At 47.7% G+C, this 24,984-nt stretch overlaps 1 long non-coding RNA gene across 4 annotated transcripts; it reads right to left on the minus strand.

Annotated features, from left to right (window-relative positions):
• Positions 1 to 20,349: 20,349 nt before the first annotated feature.
• Positions 20,350 to 24,275, minus strand: LOC123120241 (uncharacterized). 4 transcript variants are annotated; one of them, XR_006459358.1, is made up of 5 exons: positions 23,627 to 24,275; positions 23,373 to 23,557; positions 22,569 to 22,824; positions 21,236 to 22,394; positions 20,350 to 20,816 (listed from the first exon to the last, which is right to left on the minus strand). It is a non-coding gene; the product is annotated as an uncharacterized lncRNA (long non-coding RNA). The 4 variants fall into 4 exon arrangements; XR_006459359.1 differs by having other exon boundaries at positions 20,350 to 22,394; positions 23,373 to 23,551; positions 23,627 to 24,269; XR_006459357.1 differs by having other exon boundaries at positions 20,350 to 22,382; positions 23,627 to 24,266.
• Between the last annotated feature and the right edge of the window lie 709 nt (positions 24,276 to 24,984).

Below are 24,984 nucleotides of genomic sequence, written 5' to 3' on the forward strand. Positions count from 1 at the left end.
TTGAGCTGAGCTCAATTTCATACCTTGTAACACAGGCAAGAACCCCTTCTTGGATTGATCCATATTGAACTTCTTCAATATCTTATCAAGGTATGTGCTTTGTGAAAGACCTATGAGGCGTCTCGATCTATCTCTATAGATTTTGATGCCTAATATATAAGCAGCTTCTCCAAGGTCCTTCATTGAAAAACATTTATTCAAGTAGGCCTTGATGCTGTCCAAGAGTTCTATATCATTTCCCATCAAAAGTATGTCATCTACATATAATATGAGAAATGCTGAAGAGTTCCCACTCACTTTCTTGTAAACGCAGGCTTCTCCATAAGTCTGTGTAAACCCAAACGCTTTGATCATCTCATCAAAGCGAATGTTCCAACTCCGAGATGCTTGCACCAGCCCATAAATCGAGCGTTGGAGCTTGCACACTTTGTCAGCATTCTTAGGATCGAAAAAACCTTCCGGCTGCATCATATACAATTCTTCCTTAAGGAAACCATTAAGGAATGCCGTTTTGACGTCCATTTGCCATATTTCGTAATCGTAGAATGCGGCAATTGCTAACATGATTCGGACGGACTTCAGCTTCGCTACCGGTGAGAAAGTCTCATCGTAGTCAACCCCTTGAACTTGTCGATAACCCTTAGCGACAAGCCAAGCTTTATAGATGGTCACATTACCATCCGCGTCTGTCTTCCTCTTAAAGATCCATTTATTTTCTATGGCTCGCCGCTCAAGGGCAAGTCAGTCAAAGTCCATACTTCGTTTTCATACATGGATCCTATCTCGGATTTCATGGCTTCTAGCCATTTTTCGGAATCCGGGCCCGCCATTGCTTCTTCATAGTTCGAAGGTTCACCATTGTCTAACAGCATGATTTCCAAGATAGGGTTGCCGTACCACTCTGGTGCGGAACGTGTCCTTGTGGACCTTCGAATTTCAGTAGGAGCTTGATCAGAAGTATCTTGATCATTATCATTAACTTCCTCTCTAGTCGGTGCTGGCACCTCAGGAACATTCTCTTGAGTTGCGCCATTTTCCGGTTCAAGAGGTAATACTTCATCAAGCTCTACTTTCCTCCCACTTACTTCTTTCAGGAGAAACTCTTTCTCCAGAAAGGACCCATTCTTGGCAACAAAGATCTTGCCTTCGGATCTGAGGTAGAAGGTGTACCCAATAGTTTCTTTTGGGTATCCTATGAAGACGCATTTTTCCGACTTGGGTTCGAGCTTGTCAGGTCGAAGTTTCTTGACATAAGCATCACATCCCCAAACTTTTAGAAACGACAGCTTTGGTTTCTTCCCAAACCATAATTCATACGGTGTCGTCTCAACGGATTTCGACGGAGCCCTATTTAAAGTGAATGCGGCAGTCTCTAAAGCATAGCCCCAAAAGGATAGCGGTAAATCGGTAAGAGACATCATAGATCGCACCATATCTAATAGAGTGCGATTACGACGTTCGGACACACCATTATGCTGAGGTGTTCCAGGCGGCGTGAGTTGTGAAACTATTCCACATTTTCTTAAGTGTGTGCCAAACTCGTGACTCAAGTATTCTCCTCCATGATCTGATCGTAGAAACTTGATTTTCCTGTCACGTTGATTTTCAACCTCACTCTGAAATTCCTTGAACTTTTCAAAGGTTTCAGACTTGTGTTTCATTAAGTAGATATACCCATACCTACTTAAATCATCAGTGAGGGTGAGAACATAACGATAGCCACCGCGAGCCTCAACACTCATTGGACCGCACACATCAGTATGTATGATTTCCAATAAGTCGGTTGCTCGCTCCATTGTTCCTGAGAACGGAGTCTTGGTCATTTTACCCATAAGGCATGGTTCGCACGTGTCAAATGATTCATAATCAAGAGACTCTAAAAGTCCATCAGCATGGAGCTTCTTCATGCGTTTGACACCTATGTGACCAAGGCGGCAGTGCCACAGGTATGTGGGACTATCATTATCAACCTTACTTCTTTTGGTACTCACATTATGAACATGTGTAGCATCACATTCGAGATTCATAAAGAATAAACCATTCACCATAGGAGCATGACCATAAAACATATCTCTCATAAAAATGGAACAACCATTATTCTCAGATTTAAAAGAGTAGCCATCTCGAATTAAACGAGATCCCGATACAATGTTCATGCTCAAAGCTGGCACTAAATAACAATTATTAAGGTTTAAAATTAATCCCGAAGGGAGATGCAGAGGTAGCGTGCCGACGGCGATCACATTGACCTTGGAACCATTCCCGGCGCGCATCGTCACCTCGTCCTTTGCCAGTTTCCGCTTATTTCGCAGCCCCTGCTTTGAGTTACAAATGTGAGCAACTGCACCGGTATCAAATACCCAGGAGCTACTACGAGCACTAGTAAGGTACACATCAATTACATGTATATCACATATACCTTTTGTTTTGCCGGCCTTCTTATCCGCTAAGTACTTAGGGCAGTTCCGCTTCCAGTGACCGCTTCCCTTGCAATAAAAGCACTCAGTCTCGGGCTTGGGTCCATTCTTTGGCTTCTTCCCGGCAGCTTGCTTGCCGGGCGCGGCAACCTCCTTGCCGTCCTTCTTGAAGTTCTTTTTACCCTTGCCTTTCTTGAATTTAGTGGTTTTATTGACCATCAACACTTGATGTTCCTTCCTGACTTCTACCTCTGCTGATTTCAGCATAGCAAATACTTCAGGAATGGTCTTTTCCATCCCCTGCATATTGAAGTTCATCACAAAGCTCTTGTAGCTTGGTGGAAGCGACTGGAGGATTCTGTCAATGACCGCATCATCCAGGGAGATTAACTCCCAGCTGAGTCAAGCGGTTATGCAACCCAGACATAGTGAGTATGTGCTCACTGACAGAACTGTTTTCCTCCATCTTACAGCTGAAGAATTTGTCGGAGACTTCATATCTCTCGACCCGGGCATGAGCTTGGAAAACCATTTTCAGCTCTTCGAACATCTCATATGCTCCATGTCTCTCAAAACGCTTTTGGAGCCCTGGCTCTAGGCTGTAAAGCATGTCGCACTGAACGAGGGAGTAGTCATCGGAACGTGCCTGCCAAGCGTTCATAACATCTTGTTCTGCAGGGAGAACGGGTGCGTCACCAAGCGGTGCTTGTAGGACATAATCTTTCTTGGCAGCTATGAGGATGATCCTCGGGTTCCGGACCCAGTCCGTATAGTTGCTGCCATCGTCTTTCAGCTTAGTTTTCTCTAGGAACGCGTTGAAGTTGAGGACTACGTTGGCCATTTGATCTACAAGACATATTGTAAAATATTTAGACTAAGTTCATGATAATTAAGTTCAACTAATCAAATTATTAATGAACTCCCACTTAGATTAGACATCCCTCCAGTCATCTAAGTATTACATGATCCGAGTTTAACTAGACCGTGTCCGATCATCACGTGAGACGGACTAGTCAACATCGGTGAACATCTTCATGTTGATCGTATCTTCTATACGACTCATGCTCGACCTTTCGGTCTTCTGTGTTCTGAGGCCATGTCTGTACATGCTAGGCTCGTCAAGTTAACCTAAGTGTTTGCATGTGTAAATCTGTCTTACACCCGTTGTATGTGAACGTCTGAATAAAACACCTGATCATCACGTGGTGTTTTGAAACAGCGAACTGTCGCAACGGTGCACAGTTAGGGGGAACACTTCTTGAAATTATTGTGAGGGATCATCTTATTTACTACCGTCGTTCTAAGTAAACAAGATGCAAAACATGATAAACATCACATGCAATCAAATAATAAACGTGACATGATATGGCCAATATCACATAGCTCCTTTGATCTCCATCTTGGGGCTCCATGATCATCTTGTCACCGGCTTGACACCATGATCTCCATCATCATGATCTCCATCATCGTGTCTCCATGAAGTTGCTCGCCAACTATTACTTCTACTACTATGGCTAACGCGTTTAGCAATAAAGTAAAGTAATTTACATGGCGTTTCTCGATGACATGCAGGTCATAAAAAGAATAAAGACAACTCCTATGGCTCCTGCCGGTTGTCATACTCATCGACATGCAAGTCGTGAATCCTATTACAATAGCATGAACATCTCATACATCACATATAGATCATTCATCATTCATCACAACTTTGGCCATATCATATCACAAACCACTTGCTGCAAAAACAAGTTAGACGTCCTCTAATTGTTGTTGCAAGTTTTACGTGGCTGAATTAGGGTTCTAGCAAGAACATTTTCTTACCTACGTTAAAGCCACAACGTGATTTGTCAACTTCTATTTACCCTTCATAAGGACCCTGTTCATCGATTCCGCTCCAACTAAAGTGGGAGAGACAGACACCCGCCAGCCACCTTATGCAACTAGTGCATGTTAGTCGGTGGAACCGGTCTCACGTAAGCGTACGTGTAAGGTTGGTCCGGGCCGCTTCATCCCACAATACCGCTGAAGCAAGAAAGGACTAGTAACGGCAAGAAAGTTGACAAATCTACGCCCACAACAAATTGTGTCCTACTCGCGCAAGAAGAACTACGCATAGACCTAGCTCATGATGCCACTGTTGGGGAACGTTGCAGAAAACAAAAAATTTCCTACTCGTTTCACCAAGATCATCTAGGAGTTCATCTAGCAACGAGCTATCGGATGCATCTACATACCTTTGTAGATCGCGCACGGAAGCGTTCAAAAGAACGGTGATGATGTAGTCGTACTCGACGTGATCCAAATCACCGATGACCAGCGCCGAACGGACGGCACCTCCGCGTTCAACACACGTACGGGACGGGAGACGTCTCCTCCTTCTTGATCTAGCAAGGAAGGGAGGAGAGGTTGATGAAGATCCAGCAGCACGACGGCGTGGTGGTGGATGCAGGGCGTCACAGAAGCAGGGCTTCGCCAAGACTACGAGGGAGAGACGTAACGGGGAGAGAGGGAGGCGCCAGGGGCAGGTCTGAAATCCCTCCTCTCCCCCCCATTATATATAGGGGTGCTAAGGGGGGGGCGCCGGCCCTAGTAGATGGCATCTACTAGGGGGGGCGGCGGCCAAGGGGAGGTTTCCCTCCCCCCCAAGGCACCTAGGGGTGCCTTCCACCACATGGACTCTTCCATGGTGGAAACCCTAGGCGCATGGGCCTATAGGGACTGGTACCTTGGCCCATCTAGGCCAAGGCGCACCCCCTACAGCCCATGTGGCCCCCCGGGACAGGTGGCCCCACCCGGTGGGCCCACGGGACCCCTCCGGTGGTCCCGGTACAATACCGCCCGAAACTTGTCCCGATGCCCGAAACTGCACTTCCTATATATAATTCTTTACCTCTGGACCATTCCGGAACTCCTCGTGACGTCCGGGATCTCATCCGGGACTCCAAACAACATTCGGGTTACTGCATATACATATCTTCACAACCCTAGCGTCACCGAACCTTAAGTGTGTAGACCCTACGGGTTCGGGAGACAAGCAGACATGACCGAGACGACTCTCCGGTCAATAACCAACAGCGGGATCTGGATACCCATGTTGGCTCCCACATGCTCCACGATGATCTCATCGGATGAACCACGATGTCGAGGATTCAATCAACCCCGTACGCTATTCCCTTTGTCTATCGATATGTTACTTGCCCGAGATTCGATCGTCGGTATCCCAATACCTCGTTCAATCTCGTTACCGGCAAGTCACTTTACTCGTACCGTAATGCATGATCCCGTGACCAGACACTTGGTCACTTTGAGCTCATTATGATGATGCATTACCGAGTGGGCCCAGTGATACCTCTCCGTCATACGGAGTGACAAATCCCAGTCTTGATCCATGTCACCCAACAAACACTTTCGGAGATACCCGTAGTCTACCTTTATAGTCACCCAGTTACGTTGTGACGTTTGGCATACCCAAAGCACTCCTACGGTATCTGGGAGTTACACGATCTCATGGTCTAAGGAAAAGATACTTTGACATTGGAAAACTCTAGCAAACGAACTATACGATCTTGTGCTATGTTTAGGATTGGGTCTTGTCCATCACATCATTCTCCTAATGATGTGATCTCGTTATCAATGACATCCAGTGTCCATAGTCAGGAAACCATGACTATCTGTTGATCAACGAGCTAGTCAACTAGAGGCTCACTAGGGACATGTTGGTGTCTGTTATTCACACATGTATTACAATTTCCGGATAGCACAATTATAGCATGAATAAAGACAATTATCATGAACAAGGAAATATAATAATAATGCTTTTATTATTGCCTCTAGGGCATATTTCCAACAAGTACATATTCAGCAATTTGATAGAAAACAGTCTAGTTTTGATATACATATTGAAGGAAATATGCCCTAGAGGCAATAATAAAGTTGCTATTTTATATTTCCTTATATAATGATAAATGTTTATTATTCATGCTAGAATTGTATTAACTGGAAACTTGACACATGTGTGGATACATAGACAAAACATCGTGTCCCTAGTGAGCCTCTACTAGACTAGCTCGTTAATCAAAGATGGTTAAGTGTCCTCACCATAGGCATGTGTTGTCATTTGATGAATGGGATCACATCATTAGGAGAATGATGTGATGGACAAGAGCCATCCATTAGCTTAGCATATTGATCGTTCAATTTTATTGCAATTGCTTTCTTCATGTCATATACATATTCCCTTGACTATGAGATTATGCAACTCCCGGATACCGGAGGAATACCTTGTGTGCTATAAAATGTCACAACAAAACTGGGTGATTATAAAGATGCTCTATAGGTATCACCGAAGGTGTTTGTTGGGTTGGCATAGATCGAGATTACGATTTGTCACTCTGAGTATCAGAGAGGTATCTCTGGGCCCTCTCGGTAATACACATCATGATAAGCCTTGCAAGCAATGTGACTAATGAGTTAGTTACGTGATGATGTATTACGGAACGAGTAAAGAAACTTGCCGGTAACGAGATTGAACTAGGTATGAAGATACCACGATCGAATCTCGGGCAAGTAACATACCGATGACAAAGGGAATAACGTATGTTGTCATTATGGTACGACCGATAAAGATCTTCGTAGAATATGTGGGAACCAATATGAGCATCCAGGTTCCACTATTGGTTATTAACCGGAGAGGTGTCTCGGTCATGTCTACATAGTTCTCAAACCCGTAGGGTCCGCACGCTTAACGTTCGATGACGATTTTGTATTATATGAGTTATGTGATTTGGTGACTGAATATTGTTTGGAGTCCCGGGTGAGATCACGGACATGACGAGGAGTCTCTAAATGGCCGAGAGGTAAAGATTCATATATTGGACGATGATATTCGGACATCGGAAGTGTTACGGGTGTATCGGGTACATATTGGGTCACTCGAAGGGGTTCCGGGCATCCCCCCAGCAACTACATGGGCCTAATGGGCCAAGAAGGGGACAAACCAGCCCCTAGGGGGCTGGTGCGCCCCATGTAGGCCAAAATAAGGATGAAGGAAAGAGGGGAATAGAGAAAGGAAGGGACGCAATTCGGCCTCCCCCTTCCTTCTCTCCTCCCTCCTCCTTCCTCCCCCCTCCGGATGAATATGGAAGGGGGAGGCCAAATTGGGAGGCGCCCAAGTAGGATTCCTCCTGTCGGCGTTCTGGGAACGGGGGTGCCCATACTTGCCTGCCTGCAACCTGCGGCGTGGCTCAAGGGGTGGCCCAGTATGGCCCATCTTCATCAGCTCAAGCTCAAGACCCTCGCGAGGGGCCAAGCCTCGCGGGGCGGACGATGCAAGGCTTCCTCAGGAACAGCCTCACTAGTCAGGCTCACGAGGAGGCGAAGAGATCAAGGCAGGGGTACCTCGTGAGGTTCTCGTGACGCAAGCCATGACGATCGAGACCAGGCGGGCACCAGGCGGGCGCCGGCCTCCGCAGTGTCCATATTTCCTCTTTGGTGCAAAGGGGGCAAGCGCAAGCGCGGAGTACCGAGGCATCAAGCAAAGGTTACCATTTCGGTGCAACGAGACCAAGACCAGCAGAGCGGCGGGACGTAGGTCACCCTGGAGCCCAGGACGGCGTCATCGCCAGTGCCTTTGGCAGCCGAAGACCAACTTTAGTCAGGATAACTTGTACTAGATACTCCCCTTCAAAATGGCCGTTGTTGGCTCCCTTCCCGCTCAATATTTGGGAAGAGGACCAGGGCCTCTATATATAGGGCTAGCCACCATAGTAGAAAGAGATAGAGTTCTCATCAGATCCAGAGGCGATCGAACTCACCCAAGTAGTTCATCGCACAAGCCCAAGAACACCTCTCGCGAGGCTGTTCTTCCTCTGTACTGTTCATCATCAGCCTCTGAGGCACTCCACCACACCACACACTGGATTAGGGTATTACACCACAACGGTGGCCTGAACCAGTATAAACCTTGTGTCCCTTGTGTTGTTCATCGTGTAGCTTAGATTTGCAGCGAGGCGTTGGGACGTGGATCGGTAGGGGGAAGATCTTCGCGCACACCCCAGAGTTCAAACCTTAAGGGTTTTGCCGGAACCCGATATCCGACACCTCCTACTTGGGGCACCCCTTGGCTCCCTCTCCTCCCCTCCAACCTATATATATGAGGGGAGGTGTTGGTGTCAAAACCGGCGGATCTCGGGTAGGGGGTCCCGAACTGTGCGTCTAAGGCTAATGGTAACAGGAGGCAGGGGACACGATGTTTTACCCAGGTTCAGGCCCTCTCGATGGAGGTAATACCCTACTTCCTGCTTGATTGATCTTGATGATATGAGTATTACAAGAGTGGATCTACCACGAGATCGTAGAGGCTAAACCCTAGAAGCTAGCCTATGATTCTGATTGTTGTTGTCCTACGGACTAAACCCTCCAGTTTATATAGACACCGGAGGGGGCTAGGGTTACACAGAGTCGGTTACAGAGAAGGAAATCTACATATCCGAATATCCAAGCTTGCCTTCCACGCAAAGGAGAGTCCCATCTGAACACGGGACGAAGTCTTCAATATCCTCATAGTCCAACAGTCCGGCCAAAGTATATAGTCCGGCTGTCCGAGGACCTCTTAATCCATGACTCCCTCAGTAGCCCCTGAACCAGGCTTCAATGACGATGAGTCCAGCGCGCAAATTGTCTTCGGCATTGCAAGGCGGGTTCCTTCTCTGAATACTCCATAGAAGAATTAGAACACAAGAATTGTGTCCGGCTCTGCAAAACAAATTCCACATGCCACCGTAGAGAGTATAATTTTCCACAAATCTAATCTGCTGACAACTTTTTACGACATCACGCCACGGTCCGGTCATTATCAAAACCGTTTTTCACAACCAGCCACCGCACACATCGCGAAGCGGTTTTATCGGCACGTCTTGTCGAAGTAGAGATCGTGTCCCCTTATCACGGGATCCTCATCAATACAGATGTGGGTAACCCAACCGTGCCATCAAACGTGGCGTTCGGGGAATAAGCGATTTTAACAGGCAAGGGGAGGCGCAGGATTCTTGTTGCCTTTATAAGGGGATAAGAACTGTCCCTTTTACCCATGCGCTTCTCTACTCATCCATTCCTTTCCGCTAGAGCCCTAGTGCCCAAGCGCTCCTCTTCTCCTCCCAAAAAGGATTTCCCAAAGATGTCCGGATCTGGAGCTGGAGGCAAGTGGATGGCCTCTACCGTCTGGGAGAAGGATATCAAAAAGCTTCGGGGGGTCGGGTATCTGGCCAAGAGAATTAGCCACCGTCTTCCGACGGTGGGACAAATCGTCCCCACCTCGGAACCCCACGAGAGGGTGGTATTTCTCCCTCACTTTGTCCGTGGGCTAGGGTTTCCCCTTCACCCATTTGTTCGCGGCATCATGTACTACTACGGGATTGATTTCCATGATCTATCCCCAAATTCCTTCCTCAACATCTCGACATTCATAGTCGTGTGTGAGGCCTTTCTCCGCGTCCCGCCGCACTTCGGCTTATGGCTAAAGGTTTTTAATGTAAAGCCCAAGGTAGTGAGTGGAGAGCATGCCGAATGTGGAGGTGCCATGGTGAGCAAGATGCCCAACGTCACATGGCCGACTGGGACTTTCAATGATTCCGTCAAGGAGTGGCTGCAGCAGTGGTTCTACATCACCAAGCCGCGTGGCAAGGAGTGGACCGCCGTTCCGGAGTTCAGATCCGGTGCCCCCCTGTGACTTACGTCCTGGCACGAGAAGGGCCCGAACTGGACTTCGTCTGACGAGCTATCAGAGCTCCAGAAGTGCGTTCAAGACATGGAAGACAAGAGCGTCAAGCTTGTCAATGTAGTCCAGGTGATGTTGGTTCAACGGATTCTACCATGTCAACACCGAGCTTGCAATATATGGGAGTTCGACCCGGTCAAGCACCAGACCCTGCTAGAGCTTTTTGGCACTACGCACAAGGACATCTGGAAGGTGCTTTTCAAGTCCGGCAAACCGTGGCCGGACTCCGCCGACGACCGTGGGTACCAACTATCCCGCCCTGCAAGTTCGGTAAGCAACTAAATGTTTGACAACTCACGTGTTCTATCCGTACATCCTCAGGAAAATACTTAACGTATTTCCTATCATTTTCCTAGGGCTGGGCGAAGAAGGAGGGGTGGATCTAATGTCCAGCCCCTCTGGCAGAAGAACCGGCCGGCTCACTTCTGATGAAGATGCTGGTCCCGGTGCCATATAAGGCGCCAAAGAAGAAGACCGAAAAGGAGGCCAAGAAGACCAGGGGTGGCCTCCGTCGCCTTGGTGCCCCAGACACAAAATACGAAGACTCCAATGCCCATTCTTCCTCCGAAGAGGACGGGGAGGAGGAGGACGAATCTCCCGCAAGGGGAAAGAAGAAAAGAACGGCCTCCAACTGCTTGGAGGCCGATTCGCCTAAGAGGGGGAAAACTCCTCTTCAAGAGGAGTCCACCGGCGCCACCGATAGCAGCCCGGAATGGGATCCCAGGGCCGAGCCCCTGGTGAACTCGTAAGTATAACATCCGAACACACTCATGCATCCAAACTTTGTCATGGCATCACATTCAAATTTGACCCGTGCTTTTCTTTTTCAGTCCGGCGAAGCCCCGCACCGAACAATCCTCGTCAGAAGATCTGCTGGGTTCGGACGCTATGGGGAGCGGGACACTCCTGGAGGCCTCCTTTTCCAAACGTAGGACTGAAACCGAGGTTTCGTCCCAAAAGGACCCAGGACACGGAGGAGAGGAGAAGGTCGCAAAGGTGGCGTCGGGAGGCCATACTTTGGGGGCCGGTCACACGGGAGAGAAAGCTCTCGTGGGTGTCGACGGTGGGGGTCATCTTAAATCCGGACCCAAGCCGGACATGATTAGAGACCCATACGGTCCCCGAGTCAGACAAGCAGCCTCCGCCAACTGGAGGAGGTATGCCTTCTCCACCGGTCGCCTCCGTCCAACCAGGGGTGCCGGATACTTTATTGGCGGCGTTGAAGGGTGCCTCCATCGTTGATGAACACCATGCCCTCATGGGTGCGGTAATTGAGAAGATTCAATCCGCTGAGGGTGGGCTAAATGAATCCTGTATCAGCCTCATAAGAGGCTTTGAGGTATGTTTTATGAGTTTTTGGGAGAGTGTCATGGTATAGATAGTAGCCCCTGATACACTGTTCGGTGAAAGAAAGAACCGGACAGAGGATCAAATTCATGTTCGCAGGAGACTCACTTGATGACATTTATCACTCTTTTTAACTAGCAGGCATCTATAGCGACTGCCGCCTCTCAAGCTGCGGAAGTATCCGGACTGAGGAATAGTCTGGAGCGGGCCGAAGGAGAACTTAACCAAGGAAGAGACAGCTGGAGGATAATCAAGGTATGTAGAAACCTTGTTTATGTAGCACAAATGAATAAGTGTACATGATGGAAATATTTTTATAATGTGCTCTAGGAGCGACGGCCGAAATTGAGGCTCTCAGGAGGGCTGTGGCCGAAGCCGAGAAGAAGGCAGCCGCAGAGCAGGCTCTTCGTGAGAAACACGAGGCTAGAGTTATTGAGGCTGAGCGAGAGCTTCAAGAGGCCGTGCGGAAATGCGAGACCTTGGAGCAGAGTTTAGCAAGGAAAGAATCCGAACTCTCCCAGGCTCGCCAAGCCGCAAGTGATGCCCGGGGGGAAGCCCAAGGTGCCTTGAAGGAAATCCAGGAGGCGAGGAAGATTGCAGCTGGTAAGGCTTTTTCTGTACAAAGCGAGTATCGGAGATGAGAAAATCAAGTCTGACAACTTGAGTTTTGATGTATACAGGGGTATTTGCGGAGCTGCCGCGCAGCATATCTGATGCCGCCCAATTCTACCAAGCCGAAGGGGGTAATACTGTAGATAAGCTCTTCTGGATGCAGTATCTGGCGCCGAATTATCCGGTGCCTTTCTCCGATCAGCTGAAGCAGCTGATCGAGCTGCATAAGGCGGCCGAGTTAGCCATGAAGGATTTAATTATACGGCTCTGGCCTACTGAGCCGATTCCAAGCTGCTACTTCGGGCTCGTGAAGCGGCTTGTAAGTGCATGCCCTCGACTCGAAGTCATCAAGCGGTCGGTCTGCATAGAAGGTGCGCGAATGGCCTTCGCCCGTGCCAAGGTGCATTGGGGGAAGATGGATGCAGAAAAGCTGATGACCGAGGGACCGCCGGAGGGGAAGGAGCACCGCAAGCCCGAACTGTATTATGAAGGTGTCTTGAAAGGAGCCCGCCTTGCGGCGGAGCAATGCACCAAGGACATTATATTTCCATAAATACGGTCATGTTCGTCCTTTGTAATATTTGAACAAGAGCATTCTTATCATCTATTGCTTGTTGTTTGAAAGTTTTTCCTCCTGTGCGGCCGTTTTATATATTAATCCTGAGAGTCGGCCAGTCGTCGGCTTCCGCCCCCACGTAGTGAGTACGGGGGTGTTCGGGATAAACCTGAGCACTCTTTACCCCAATTTTGGGTCCCTAAAGGAGGTGTTCAGCACAGCGAACCAGGCAATCAGACTATAAGGCTTTATCGCTCTCACTTAGCCATAGGAGTTGTTACGAGGAAGGTAGGCGCAGCCCCTGGTGTTCGGAAGACCGCACTAGGGGCTCTATAAGCGCCTGATCGGAAAAGGCTGATCCATCGCACGCTGCATTGGTTATAGCATTATGCGGAAGGAATCCTTAAAGATTTTAGAACCTCTCGAACAGCTGACCAGCTCTCGCTGCATCATGACAGTCAGTTTTCGGCTTTCTCTACTGAGGTGCTCGTCCGGAAGAACCGGGACACAATCGCAGTAGTTCTCCCAGTGCTACCTTAGCCGATATAGCGGAACATAAGGTACCAAAACATAGGTGCCGGGCAAACCCAACTATTGACCTAAGACATGATTCGGAGTTGATGCATATAATGCTATAAGTTTGGGGTGCCGGACTACCGTGAGGGTGTTCAGACTTTTTTGCCGTAGTATGGGTGTAACGAAGCCCCTGGCATATTAAGGCATATCGCGATCAACAGCCGCCTTTTAACAAAAGAGTTTTAAATAAGAAATAGCAGTAGGTGAGCATCACATAAATCCACATGTTGTATTTGAGTAATACGTCAATGCGTATGAGTACAGATGATGTGATAAAAAGAAATATGATTGCGGAACCTGCTGATACCGGGTGTGCGGAAGTTGTGTTCGGATCCGGGGTGTATTCGGATGATTACAGGGGAATATCTAGAGATTTCCTGACGCGCTTGAACTGTTCCCGCGCCCTCCATCATAGCCTACGTAAAGGTGAACCTGTAAAGAAAATGTAAGAAATGGTTTTGCGCCACCTGGCGGTTGAGCCGCAGTATGTGGCTTGTATTATCCTTTTCTGGAGTTTTTTTAATTAATCTCCGGGAGGGTCGGGCTATCCTGCCGCGCGGTAGTTCGTACTCCTTTGATGGTGTCCGGGAGCTTGGCCTTCGACTCGAGGTTCAACTGTAAGGTGTCGTCCGTTGTTCTTGCTGTTAAAGCGGTGGTAGACTCTTCGGCCGTGAGGGGGAATTTGGACCTGCCATTAACCGTGATGACGACGGGTGGACTGAGCATGTTTAATTTACGATAGGCACAATGTGGCACCGCGTTGAACCGACTGAATGCGGTTCGTCCGAGCAGTGCCTGATGGTCGCTGTGAAAGGGGATGATGTCGAAGACTAAGTCTTCAGTACGGTAATTGTCCGGAGATCCGAAGACCACTTCCAGTGTGACTGAGCCCGTGCAACAGGCCTCCACACCTGGTATGATACCTTTAAAGGTGGTTTTTATGGGCTTGATCCTTGAGGGGTTGATGCCCATTTTGCACATTGTATCCTGGTAAAGCAGGTTCAGGCTGCTGCCTCCATCCATAAGGACTTGTGTGAGGTGGAATCCGTTAATGATGGGGTCGAGGACCAATGCGGCCGAACCGCTATGACGGATACTGGTAGGGTGGTCCCTGCGATTGAAGGTGATCGGGCAGGAGGACCATGGGTTGAACTTTGGGTTGATTGTATAGACCTCCCTCAGTGCATGTTTCCACTTCGGAATGTGGCTTGCGCATATCATATTCACCGTTTTGACCTGGGGAGGGAATTTCATCTTTCCTCCTGTATTCGGTGATCGGGGCTCTTCGTCGTCGTCGTCGCTTTGAGACCCCTTCCCCTTGTTTTCGGCGTCTGACTTGTCGGCTTGTCTGAAGACCTAGCATTCTCTATTGGTGTGGTTGGCTGGTTTTCCAGGGGTGCCATGAATTTGGCATGGACGGTCGAGTATGCAGTCAAAACTGGACGGGCCTGAATTGTTTTTGTTGAATGGTTTCTTCCGCTGACCGGACTTGGAGCCACTAAATCCAGCATTGACTGACGTGTCTTCGGCATTATCACCGTTTTTGCGGCGCTTGTGTTTGTTGCGCCGTGATTTGTCATTGCTATCCTTAGCTTTCGATGTGCCTGGATTGCTTGTTGTATTGTTGCTACGGGCCAACCAGCTATCCTCGCCCGCGCAAAAACGGATCATGAGTGTTGTGAGAGTTGCCATGGACTTTGGATTTTCCTGACCGAGATGTCGGGCAAGCCATTAGTCATGGATGTTATGCTTAAAGGCCGCTAGGGCTTCAGCATCCGGACAGTCAACAATTTGGTTCTTTTTGGTTAGGAACCGGGTCCAAAATTTCCTGGCTGACTCTCCGGGCTGCTGGGTTATGTGACTTAGATCATCAGCATCCGGTGGTCGCACGTAAGTGCCCTGGAAGTTGTCAAGGAATGCGTCTGCCAGGTTCTCCCAAATCCCGATGGAGTTTGCCGGCAAGCTATTCAGCCAATGCCGAGCCGGTCCCTTTAGTTTTAGTGGGAGGTACTTGATGGCGTGTAGATCATCTCCGCGGGCCATGTGAATGTGGAGGAAAAAATCTTCTATCCATACCGCGGGGTCTGTGGTACCATCGTATGATTCAATGTTCACGGGTTTAAACCCTTCCGGGAATTCATGATCCATTACTTCATCAGTGAAGCATAGGGGATGTGCGGCGCCTCTGTGCCGGGCTTCATTGTATTCGGCCCGGCCGGATTTGTTAGTGTATCCGGCGTGACGATCCTTGTCACGCGTTGGGGCGTGTCCCCGTGATCCGTAGATCGATCTTGACTGTCCTGCTTTGTTTCCCAATACATCTCGCAGGTCCTTCGTGTAGCCCCGGGCCTTAGTGTTATTGTTTGATTGGCCACGGGGTGCGGTCTGGACTTCGGGCTGGTATGCCATTTTGTCATGGCCACGGGGTGGCCGGTCAACCGCATCATGCGTTGGTAGCGTGGGCTTTAAAGCCTCTTCCTCGAGTTGAGGTAGCAGCCTGCGCTTTGGGTAGCTTTTGCTAGGGCGCTCGAGTCCGTATTCCTCGGCAGCCAGGACCTCGGTCCATCTGTCAGTTAGCAGATCTTGATGAGCTTGAAGCAGTTGCTGCTTTTTCTTCAGGCTTTTTGCAGTGGCTATAAGCCGGCGTTTGAAGCCCTCCTGCTCGACGGGATCCTCAGGAACGATGAATTCTTCGTCGCCGAGGCCTACTTCGTCTTCGGAGAGAGGCATGTAATTATCGTCCTCTGATTATCCATTAGTTGCCTGTTCTTTAGGGCTAGCTTGCCCATCCTCTTGCTCGGCCTGCTCGAAGCCTGGCTGGGCAGGATTGTCTTTGCCTTTGGCACCATCCAGATTGTTATCTCTTGTGCCGGTATCGCTATTTTTGCTATGGCGGGGCTTGGAGCGGCGCCGATGATGCCGGTGTCTAGATTGCTTATCCAAGGGGTTGTCTTCTGTTGCCTCATCGCCATTGTTTTCTTTAGGGGTGTCCACCATATAAATGTCATATGATGAGGTGGCTGTCCAGCGCCCTATAGGCGGTGGTTCCTGTTCTTCACTGCATCGTCGTCCATACCGTCGATGTCTTCGAAGTTGAATTCAAGCACGCCGGTTAAGTCATTGACAGTGGCTATAAAGTGGGTGGTGGGTGGGAGACGAATTTATTCGTCGTCTGCTCCCCACTCGAGCCGGACATAGTTTGGCCAAGAATCTCCTGACAAGGAAAGAGACCTTAATGAGTTCAGCACATCACCCAAGGGCGAGTGCTGAAAAATATCCGCGGTGGTGAGCTCCATGACCGGTGCCCAATCAGACTCGATAGGCACGGATGCACGCGGTTCGGATCCTGTGGCCGGAGACGAGTCCGAGGGTCCGATGACACCACCCTCACAGGAGGTGGCGTCAGTGTTCGGCTCCGACGCCGATGAGTGTGCGGCTTCCATGGCGGGGTCCATCCACCCGCCCTTGGAAGGCACGACCTGCTCCGGATTGATTCCCGGCACCACCGCAGGCGCGATCTCCCAAATATTGTCCGACGGCAGATCAAAGGCATGCCCGTCGTGACTGTCTGGCGCACCTGCCATGGGCTCGAATCCGTCGAAGATCAAGTCTCCGCGGATGTCGGCAGTAGTTTAAGCTTCCAAACCTGACCTGATGGCCAGGGGCGTAGCTATTGATCTGCTCCAGATGGCCAAGCGAGTTGACCCGCAGTACGAAGCTGCCAAATATGAAGATCTGTCCGGGAAGGAAAACCTCCCCCTGGACCGTATCATTGAAGATGATCAACGGAGCCATCAAGCCTTAAAGCAACGACACGGCGGAACTCTCAATGAAAGCACCAATGTCGGTGTCAAAACCGGCGGATCTCGGGTAGGTGGTCCCGAACTGTGCGTCTAAGGCTAATGGTAACAGGAGGCAGGGGACATGATGTTTTACCCAGGTTCGGGCCCTCTCGATGGAGGTAATATCCTACTTCCTGCTTGATTGATCTTGATGATATGAGTGTTACAAGAGTTGATCTACCACGAGATCGTAGAGGCTAAACCCTAGAAGCTAGCCTATGATTCTGATTGTTGTTGTCCTACGGACTAAACCCTCCGGTTTATATAGACACCGGAGGGGGCTAGGGTTACACAGAGTCGGTTACAGAGAAGGAAATCTACATATCCGAATATCCAAACTTGCCTTCCACGCAAAGGAGAGTCCCATCCGGACACGGGACAAAGTATATAGTCCGGCTGTCTTCATAGTCTAACAGTCCGGCCAAAGTATATAGTCCGGCTATCCGAGGGACCCCTTAATCCAGGACTCCCTTAGTGGGCACTGCTAGAACACACACCAACCATTGTTAGCCGTGTGCGGCGCCCCCCTCCACAGTTTACGCCTCCGGTCATATATTTGTAGTGCTTAGGCGAAGCCCTGCACGGATCACTTCACCATCACCGTCACCCTGCCGTCATTATCGGTGTCAAAACCGGAAGATCTTGGGTAGGGGGTCCCGAACTGTGTGTCTGAGGATCGAAGGTAACAGGAGACATGGGACACAATATTTACCCAGGTCCGGGCCCTCTTAATGGAGGTAATACCCTACTTCCTGCTTGACTTCAATGAGTATAGGGGTTACAAGAGTTGATCTACCTTGAGATCGTAATGGCTAAACCCTAGATGTCTAGCTTGTATGATTTATGTTTATTGTTACCTCTACGGACTAAACCCTCCGGTTTATATAGACACCGGAGGGGCCTAGGGTTGTATAGAGTCGGTTTACAGAGAAAGGAAACTTCACATGCAAATGCCAAGCTTGCCATCCACGCAAAGGAGAGTCTCATCCGGACATGGGGGAAGGCCTTCTATCTTGTATCTTCACGGCCCATCAGTCCGGCCCATGTCACATAGCCCGGACGCCCGGGGACCCCCCTAATCCAGGACTCCCTCAGTAGCCCCTAAACCAGGCTCCAATGACGATGTGTCCGGCGCACAGATTGTCTTCGGCATTGCAAGGTGGGTTCCTCCTCTGCATACTTGAAAGCTGTTGAACAAGAGAACTATATCCGGCTCCACATAACAGTTACAACCCGGAACCACAAGGGCGAAATACTTAAACAAAATAAGGCATGTCTGCTGATAGCTTTTTTGGCAAGACGTTATGTTCTGGCTTTATTACTATTCTGAACCGTTTTGTGGCCTCCCGCTCTGCGCCTCGAGGCGCGGCCTCTAGTGACACGTCTTGTCAAAACAGAGACCGTGTCCCCTTATTGCGGGATTCTCATTAATACAGGTTTGGGTAATCCAACCATGCCGTCCGCACGACCCCTTTGGAATAGGCGAGTTTTATGGCTTGTGAGGGGGCACTTGATATTCACTGCCTTTATAAGAGGATAGGGATCCATCTTTTTTTCCAACGCTTTCTTATTCCTCAGCCCTTCCGTCCTTGAGCTCCAGCGCCCAAGTTTCAATCTTTTTCCGCCCCTACCAAACACTCCAGCCATGTCCGGATCTGGCGCACAGGGCAAGTGGATGGCTTCCTCCGTTACGGAGAGGAACGTCAAGGAACTCCGGGAAGCGGGCTACTTGGCCGCGGATATCGCGCATCGACTCCCAGCCAAAAGCAGATCATCCCTACTCCGGAGCCCAATGAGAGGGTAGTGTTCATCCCCCACTTTCTCCGCGGACTAGGGTTTCCCCTCCATCCTTTCGTCTGCGGCCTCACGTTCTATTACGGGCCTTATGTTCAATCTCACCCTAAATCAGTTCGCATGGCCTACTTTCCTGGAGATATTCTAAATATTGCTACATTTGGATAAAAGGTGCCACATGCACCATATACGTCAAAGCGGATTTTCCCCCTCTTCTTTCTGTACTAGTTGACCCGTTGCGCCAGATGGCGTAGAGACCCACTAAAACCATGTTGTCGATGAAAATAATTTAATTGTGCAAGAACCTATTCAATATTGATAGTAGAAAGCTCATGTGTTAAACCATGCTATATTGAAAATATGGTTATCATGCTATGAAATTCAAGTTTGAAAAAAAATGTATAACATGTTATTAGTTGAAAATATGGTTATCATGATGGGAAATCTAAGTTTGAAAAAAAAAACTTATTCAAAAGAAAATCCATGGTTTAGTTGCGAGCAAGCACATATGGCAGAGACCCGCTAAAGCCATGTTCGCGATGAAAAAAATTATCCATGGTTCAATCACCTTTAATAGGACACATGGTGGATTGTTATCCATGGTTCAATCACCTTTAATAGGACGAATGGTGGATTGTTGTCTATAATGAGATGTATACACATTTTAATTTTATAGCACAAATATTTGCTACCACGAGACCCATTTGAAATCATGTTCACATTGAAAATATTGGTATTTTCCAGTAACTTCGTGTTCGAGCAAAGCATACATAGGGTTTTGTTTAAAAATATATGTGCCTTTAAAATCATGAGTGCTTTGGCCCATACACATAGTAGAATACAAAGAGGCCTGGGGACTACATATCAACTCCTATATTGTTCTTAAAACAAAACAAAAAAACCTGAAAAAATAAAATGATCGGGTTTAAAGCCTGAAAGAGAAGGTACCACTACATTTCTTAAGAGTCACGAATTGCTGGTACAAATTATGTGCAAATGCAAGATGCCTAAATACATTATATAGGGAATGACTTGCTTCAGAAACTGAATGTCAATAGTGGCGCCATGAAAAGGAGAGTGAAAGAATCCAAAGAAAATACTGCCTTCCAGAGTTAATCTTTCTCCAAGTGAAAAGAACCAGCATGCATTGTCACCTAAAGAAAAACAGGATCCACTTTGTAGAAAAGAATTCATGCCATGTGAAAGAATCTAAGAGTTGACGCTATGGTTGGTGGACCTTCCATAACAGAGAGACTTGCCATGGGTATTGCTTACTGCATTACGCAGTTTCAACATAAAAGATAACCAAGAAGGCATTAGTACGGAGTTAAAAGTAGGAAACAAGTGTTACTTGCTCGAGTCATGTGATGCAACATGACCAAAAAATGTTATCTAGCAGACGGAAGCATCTCAGAGGAAAACATATGGTAATGAATCGAACAGGCTTACATTGTTGATGCCCCAGAGAAATAAGGATTGGACTAAATCATATCATACATCAGTTGTAAGAAGAGAATGCTTCTCTGATAAGGACCTCTTTCTTGAAAGTCTCAGCATGCCACAAGACACAATACCTAGTTTTGTTCTGATTCTAAACATCCTTTGCAATCAGAGAGTACCTGCAACACCTGGTGTTAAACAGGTCGCTACCACTGTCCTGTCGAGTCGGCGACATTCAGGTTTAATTAATAATTCATCTATAGTACACAACACTGTTAACAAATAAGAAATATAAATGGCCATATTCCATTGCGCCATCTGAGGAATAATAATGGCTTTGATCTAGCTCGGAAATGGCACCAGTGTAACATAGTATGGCATCAGTGTACTGCACCCTTCTCCAGCAATCCATTACTGTAGAGTTTAGTGATGTAGTGTACTGCACCTTCTCAAGCAACCTGTCAGGTGTAACTGATAATATGAAAGGAAAGTACTTGAGCATTTAACAACATTTAGAAGAAGTTTAACTGATGTACATCCAACTATGCTTACTGGAGAATGACATTAGTGTAATAAGTTTTCCATTTAAATGGTGCAGTACACTAAAAAGCAATCTATTCATGTGTAACTGATGTACACTACACTTGAGCTGTCAACAACTAACCCAAGACTATACTTGTTGGAGAATGGCAACTCTCATTTTAAATCTAAAATAGTATGAAAGGGAAATGCTTAAGTATTTGACAACAGCTAGAAGAAGAAAAATAAATAAATAAATTCATTACTACCCGAGCAACCATTCAGGAATTAATAGAACTACCCTAGATATCCGACTTGAACCCCACATAAGATTAGCGTGGATTTTATGAAATGTTACCGTAGGCACGATGGTCTAAACTTGACACCCTCTAAATATAACATTAACGGGACCTCCTGTGAGAATTGTACTCCAACAATCATGGGAAGGCAATGAAGAATTTAGTACAGAAGATTAAATGCACCCTCCTACAAAATGTTTTCTAGTAGTGATGATATATGTTGTACAACTTTGAAATAATGTCATTTGATTCACCTCTTATACATCTTTCAAATTTCTTTATCTTGAAATCAAATATGAACTGTGCTGATTCATTTTTATGAATTAATATAGAAAGACATACATAGGTTAGAGGAAACGGGAGATTATTTATGAATCATTAACATGTTGCCAGAATCAGTATTCATGCAAATATTGGACCTGATTTTTTTCTTTGTATATTGAATGCTCATCTCTTCTTCTGGGACGATGTCACTTGATATACTTCATCATGATATTTAGCAGTGAAGAGCAGCAAGCATCACTTATTTTCGTGGTAGTTTTCGTATTTTTGATAGAGGAGAAATAGGACAGAGGAGAGCCGAGTAGAGGAGGGGCCATGGGAGGACCCCTAAATTAGGGGAAAAGATGCTAGATCGATCTGACCTCCTTAGTGAGGAGGGGAAGAAGGAGGAGGCTCTCGTAATCCAGTTGGCCTGAAAACTATGTAGTGCACACATTTACCAACATATTTGTGGGAAATACACGTGCCTAAAAGAGGGCAGATTCAAAAGTGGAACTTGTACAACAAAGTAAGCAGTAAACACATAAACAAAGCAAGCATTTAAGCACACTTATTCACACCTTGCCTGATTCAGTGCTATACCGGTTGTCACGAAAGCATTCAAACTGACTCGATGACCCTATACACTGCATCTATCATTAAGTAGAGGAGAAGATCGTAAAGAAACAAAATAAAGGCATTCACCTGCATCATATTCCGCCTTGTATTGATATGAATATGAAAGCCTTCAATAATTAAAGAATTCATAGTTGAGGGAATCTGATATTAAGTTCGCTAGTTCTTGTCTGTCCCCATATGCATCACCATCTATACACATCGAAGGTCACTCTGGTAGTCATCATGGTAAAGGGGTTACCTTGAACCTTAGCAAAGCAGCAGTAATCAACGGCTCGAGCAAGCACCAGATCATCTTGACAACTTTACCTGCAGCCACACCTTGCAACAAAGAGAATACAAACATTAAAAACAGGAGAACATGTTATGAAGAAGACCTCACAAGGCTGCCAATAACGGACTCCTGATATGATCATTCAGTTACTATCATCTTATATATGAAAATGAGATATTATGACACAGTGGCAGGAGCAAGCTTCGAGTTCAGGCACTTACATTGCAATAATCTGACTTCCTCCTTTTAATTGTGATCAAACATACTTAAGGGACTGTCTGTTCGAAAACCAATGAACAAGCCTAAACATGAATAGTTCCAGTAGACTTGATAACTCATTCAGGCTTAAGTGACCTTGAAGCGCTGCTATCTGGAGCCATGATCGCCACACCAATAACTCGCAGGAGATATGGAGGAGCACGTCACAACAATGCCCTTGCAGATAACTCACGACACCTTCACGCCAATGCCTCCAACCTGCATATGAGGCTTTTCTAATTAGGAACTATATGGTAAAGAAACAAATTTATCTGTTCTAACTGAGTCTCAAAAGTGATCAAATTGAACCATATTCAAAATCCATAAAAAAATAACCAAACCGGAACATGTCCAAAAACTATAGCTCTAATAAAAGGATGCCTTTAACCACAATAGCCAAGAAAGTAAACAAATTCTTGTGGATTAACTTGGTGACTTAGACAAACATGAGATCTGGAAACAATACACTGGAATAACGTGGCCATTCTCACAATGTCCATGGAACTGAAACCACCATGAGTACCATTGTTGAAATTACGACAAATCTCATTATTCCAAAGTAGAGTCAGTGCACTTCTTCTTAGCAAAAGTTAAATAGGTCTAGATAATCAGTAATATAACACACCATATGTTGAGTGAAATCCGTATTTTGGGTTGAGCAATTAAATAACTACAAAGATCTTGCAAAATCACAACATAACAAGAATCTGAAGCTTTGTTGAGTCCTTTTTTCTATAAAACATAAAGCTTGATGCCAGTAACCTTACCTACGCCCAATCATAAATCGAATGGTGATTTCCTTCTCCTTTTCCATTTTTGACATTGACCAACTCAGTTATCCCAAAAAGTTCCTAAGCCTTGAGGTACCCGTGGCTTCCTTCCATCTTCACCGGCTGGTACTGGACAAGGGGATTCCATCCCGCTACCGCTAGCCTACAGACCGTCCCTGCTCCTGAAGAGTAAGAATTAGCAGCAGGAAGAACAGACTGAAAATAGAGTCAGATGGGAAGAGTCATTTCACCTTAGCGTTGAAGGCAAAAATTCGTGGAAAGAGGTCAGTGGAGAGAAGGCCATGGCGGCATCGTTGACGTAGGACAGCGGTGGCATGGGGAAAGGCGGATCCAGCGCCCCGACCATACATGGCATCCCCTGCATCGACCTCCTCCCCTCTGCTCTGGCGATAACCAGCCCCCGTGCGGGCTGTGCTCCTCCAGCGATCCCAAACTCCTTCTGGCCTCACGCCTCCACACCCCCTCCTCTGCGCCCCCGGGGAGGCCCCCTGCATGGATCCAAGGCTTCCCCCGGCGGCACGCCATGGTGGTTCCCCGATTACCGTGGAGACATCCTCACGCGGCTTCCTCACGACCTGGGAAGATGAGCACCTCGGGCAGCAAGGGATGGGGGTGAACTGGGGAGACAATGGAGAAGGTCGGGGCGGAAGGAAACTGGCCACCTGCACGCACGCAGTCGGTGGACAGAGAAGCCGTAGCGGCGGCGGCGGCTGACGGCGGAGGTCGGATGGAGGAGGGGTAGCGACCGCTGGATTGTAGGAAATGGGGCTAGGGTTTGTGGCGGCTGAGGAGGGAGAGATATCGAAGAGGGAGGGAGGGGTTGTGGCGTGCGGGGCGATGGGATTGGACCAAGGTGCTTTCGAGGGCATGGCTACCCACGCTCCCGCAAATGGCGCGACGCGCACGCGGCATGCGGGGAGAGGGCACACCCGCACCTTGAAACAGCTTACCCAGCCAACAGGCACGGGACAGGAGCCCACCCGTTATTGGCCATGTGAAGTTACCATGCGGTCAAAACCAGCAGCGAGTCAAAGTTAAACTGAATATACAAGAACCCCTGATGAGAGGTTTTGTGTTGAATCGGGACAAGAAGGAGATGGATAAGGATGGAGAGGGGGGTACTGTAGGAGGGGGAGAGGATGGCGAAAGGAAGAAGAAGGGGTTGTTGTGGTGCCGGTTTGAGTATGAATATATGCCTGATTTCTGCTATACCTGCGGTGTAATCGGACATGGAGAAAAGGAGTGTAGGCTTAAACCTCCCAAGGGAGAAGCGCCACAGTATGGGCCATGGCTGAGGGCGGAAGAAACAAATCCCAGGAAACTTGATGTTGTAACTTATGGGAAAGGACAGGGTGGCAGAAGCTATAGTGGAAGTGAGAGTAGTCAGGAGAGAACAAGGAAATATGGTTGGGGCAGCGGGTCTCGGGGTTCAGGAAGCAATGGCCTCTCCTGGAGGAAGGAAGAGCACGTATCAAAAAGCAATGAAAAAGAGAAGGGTGGAGAAGAGAAGGAAGTAACTAGTCCACTCAAAATTCAGGGGGGGAGGTGGTGGGGATGAGGGGAGCAAGGCAGCCAGAAGCATCCAATT

This window comes from Triticum aestivum, chromosome 1B, assembly GCF_018294505.1.
Source record: "Triticum aestivum cultivar Chinese Spring chromosome 1B, IWGSC CS RefSeq v2.1, whole genome shotgun sequence".
Taxonomy (NCBI): Eukaryota; Viridiplantae; Streptophyta; class Magnoliopsida; order Poales; family Poaceae; genus Triticum; species Triticum aestivum.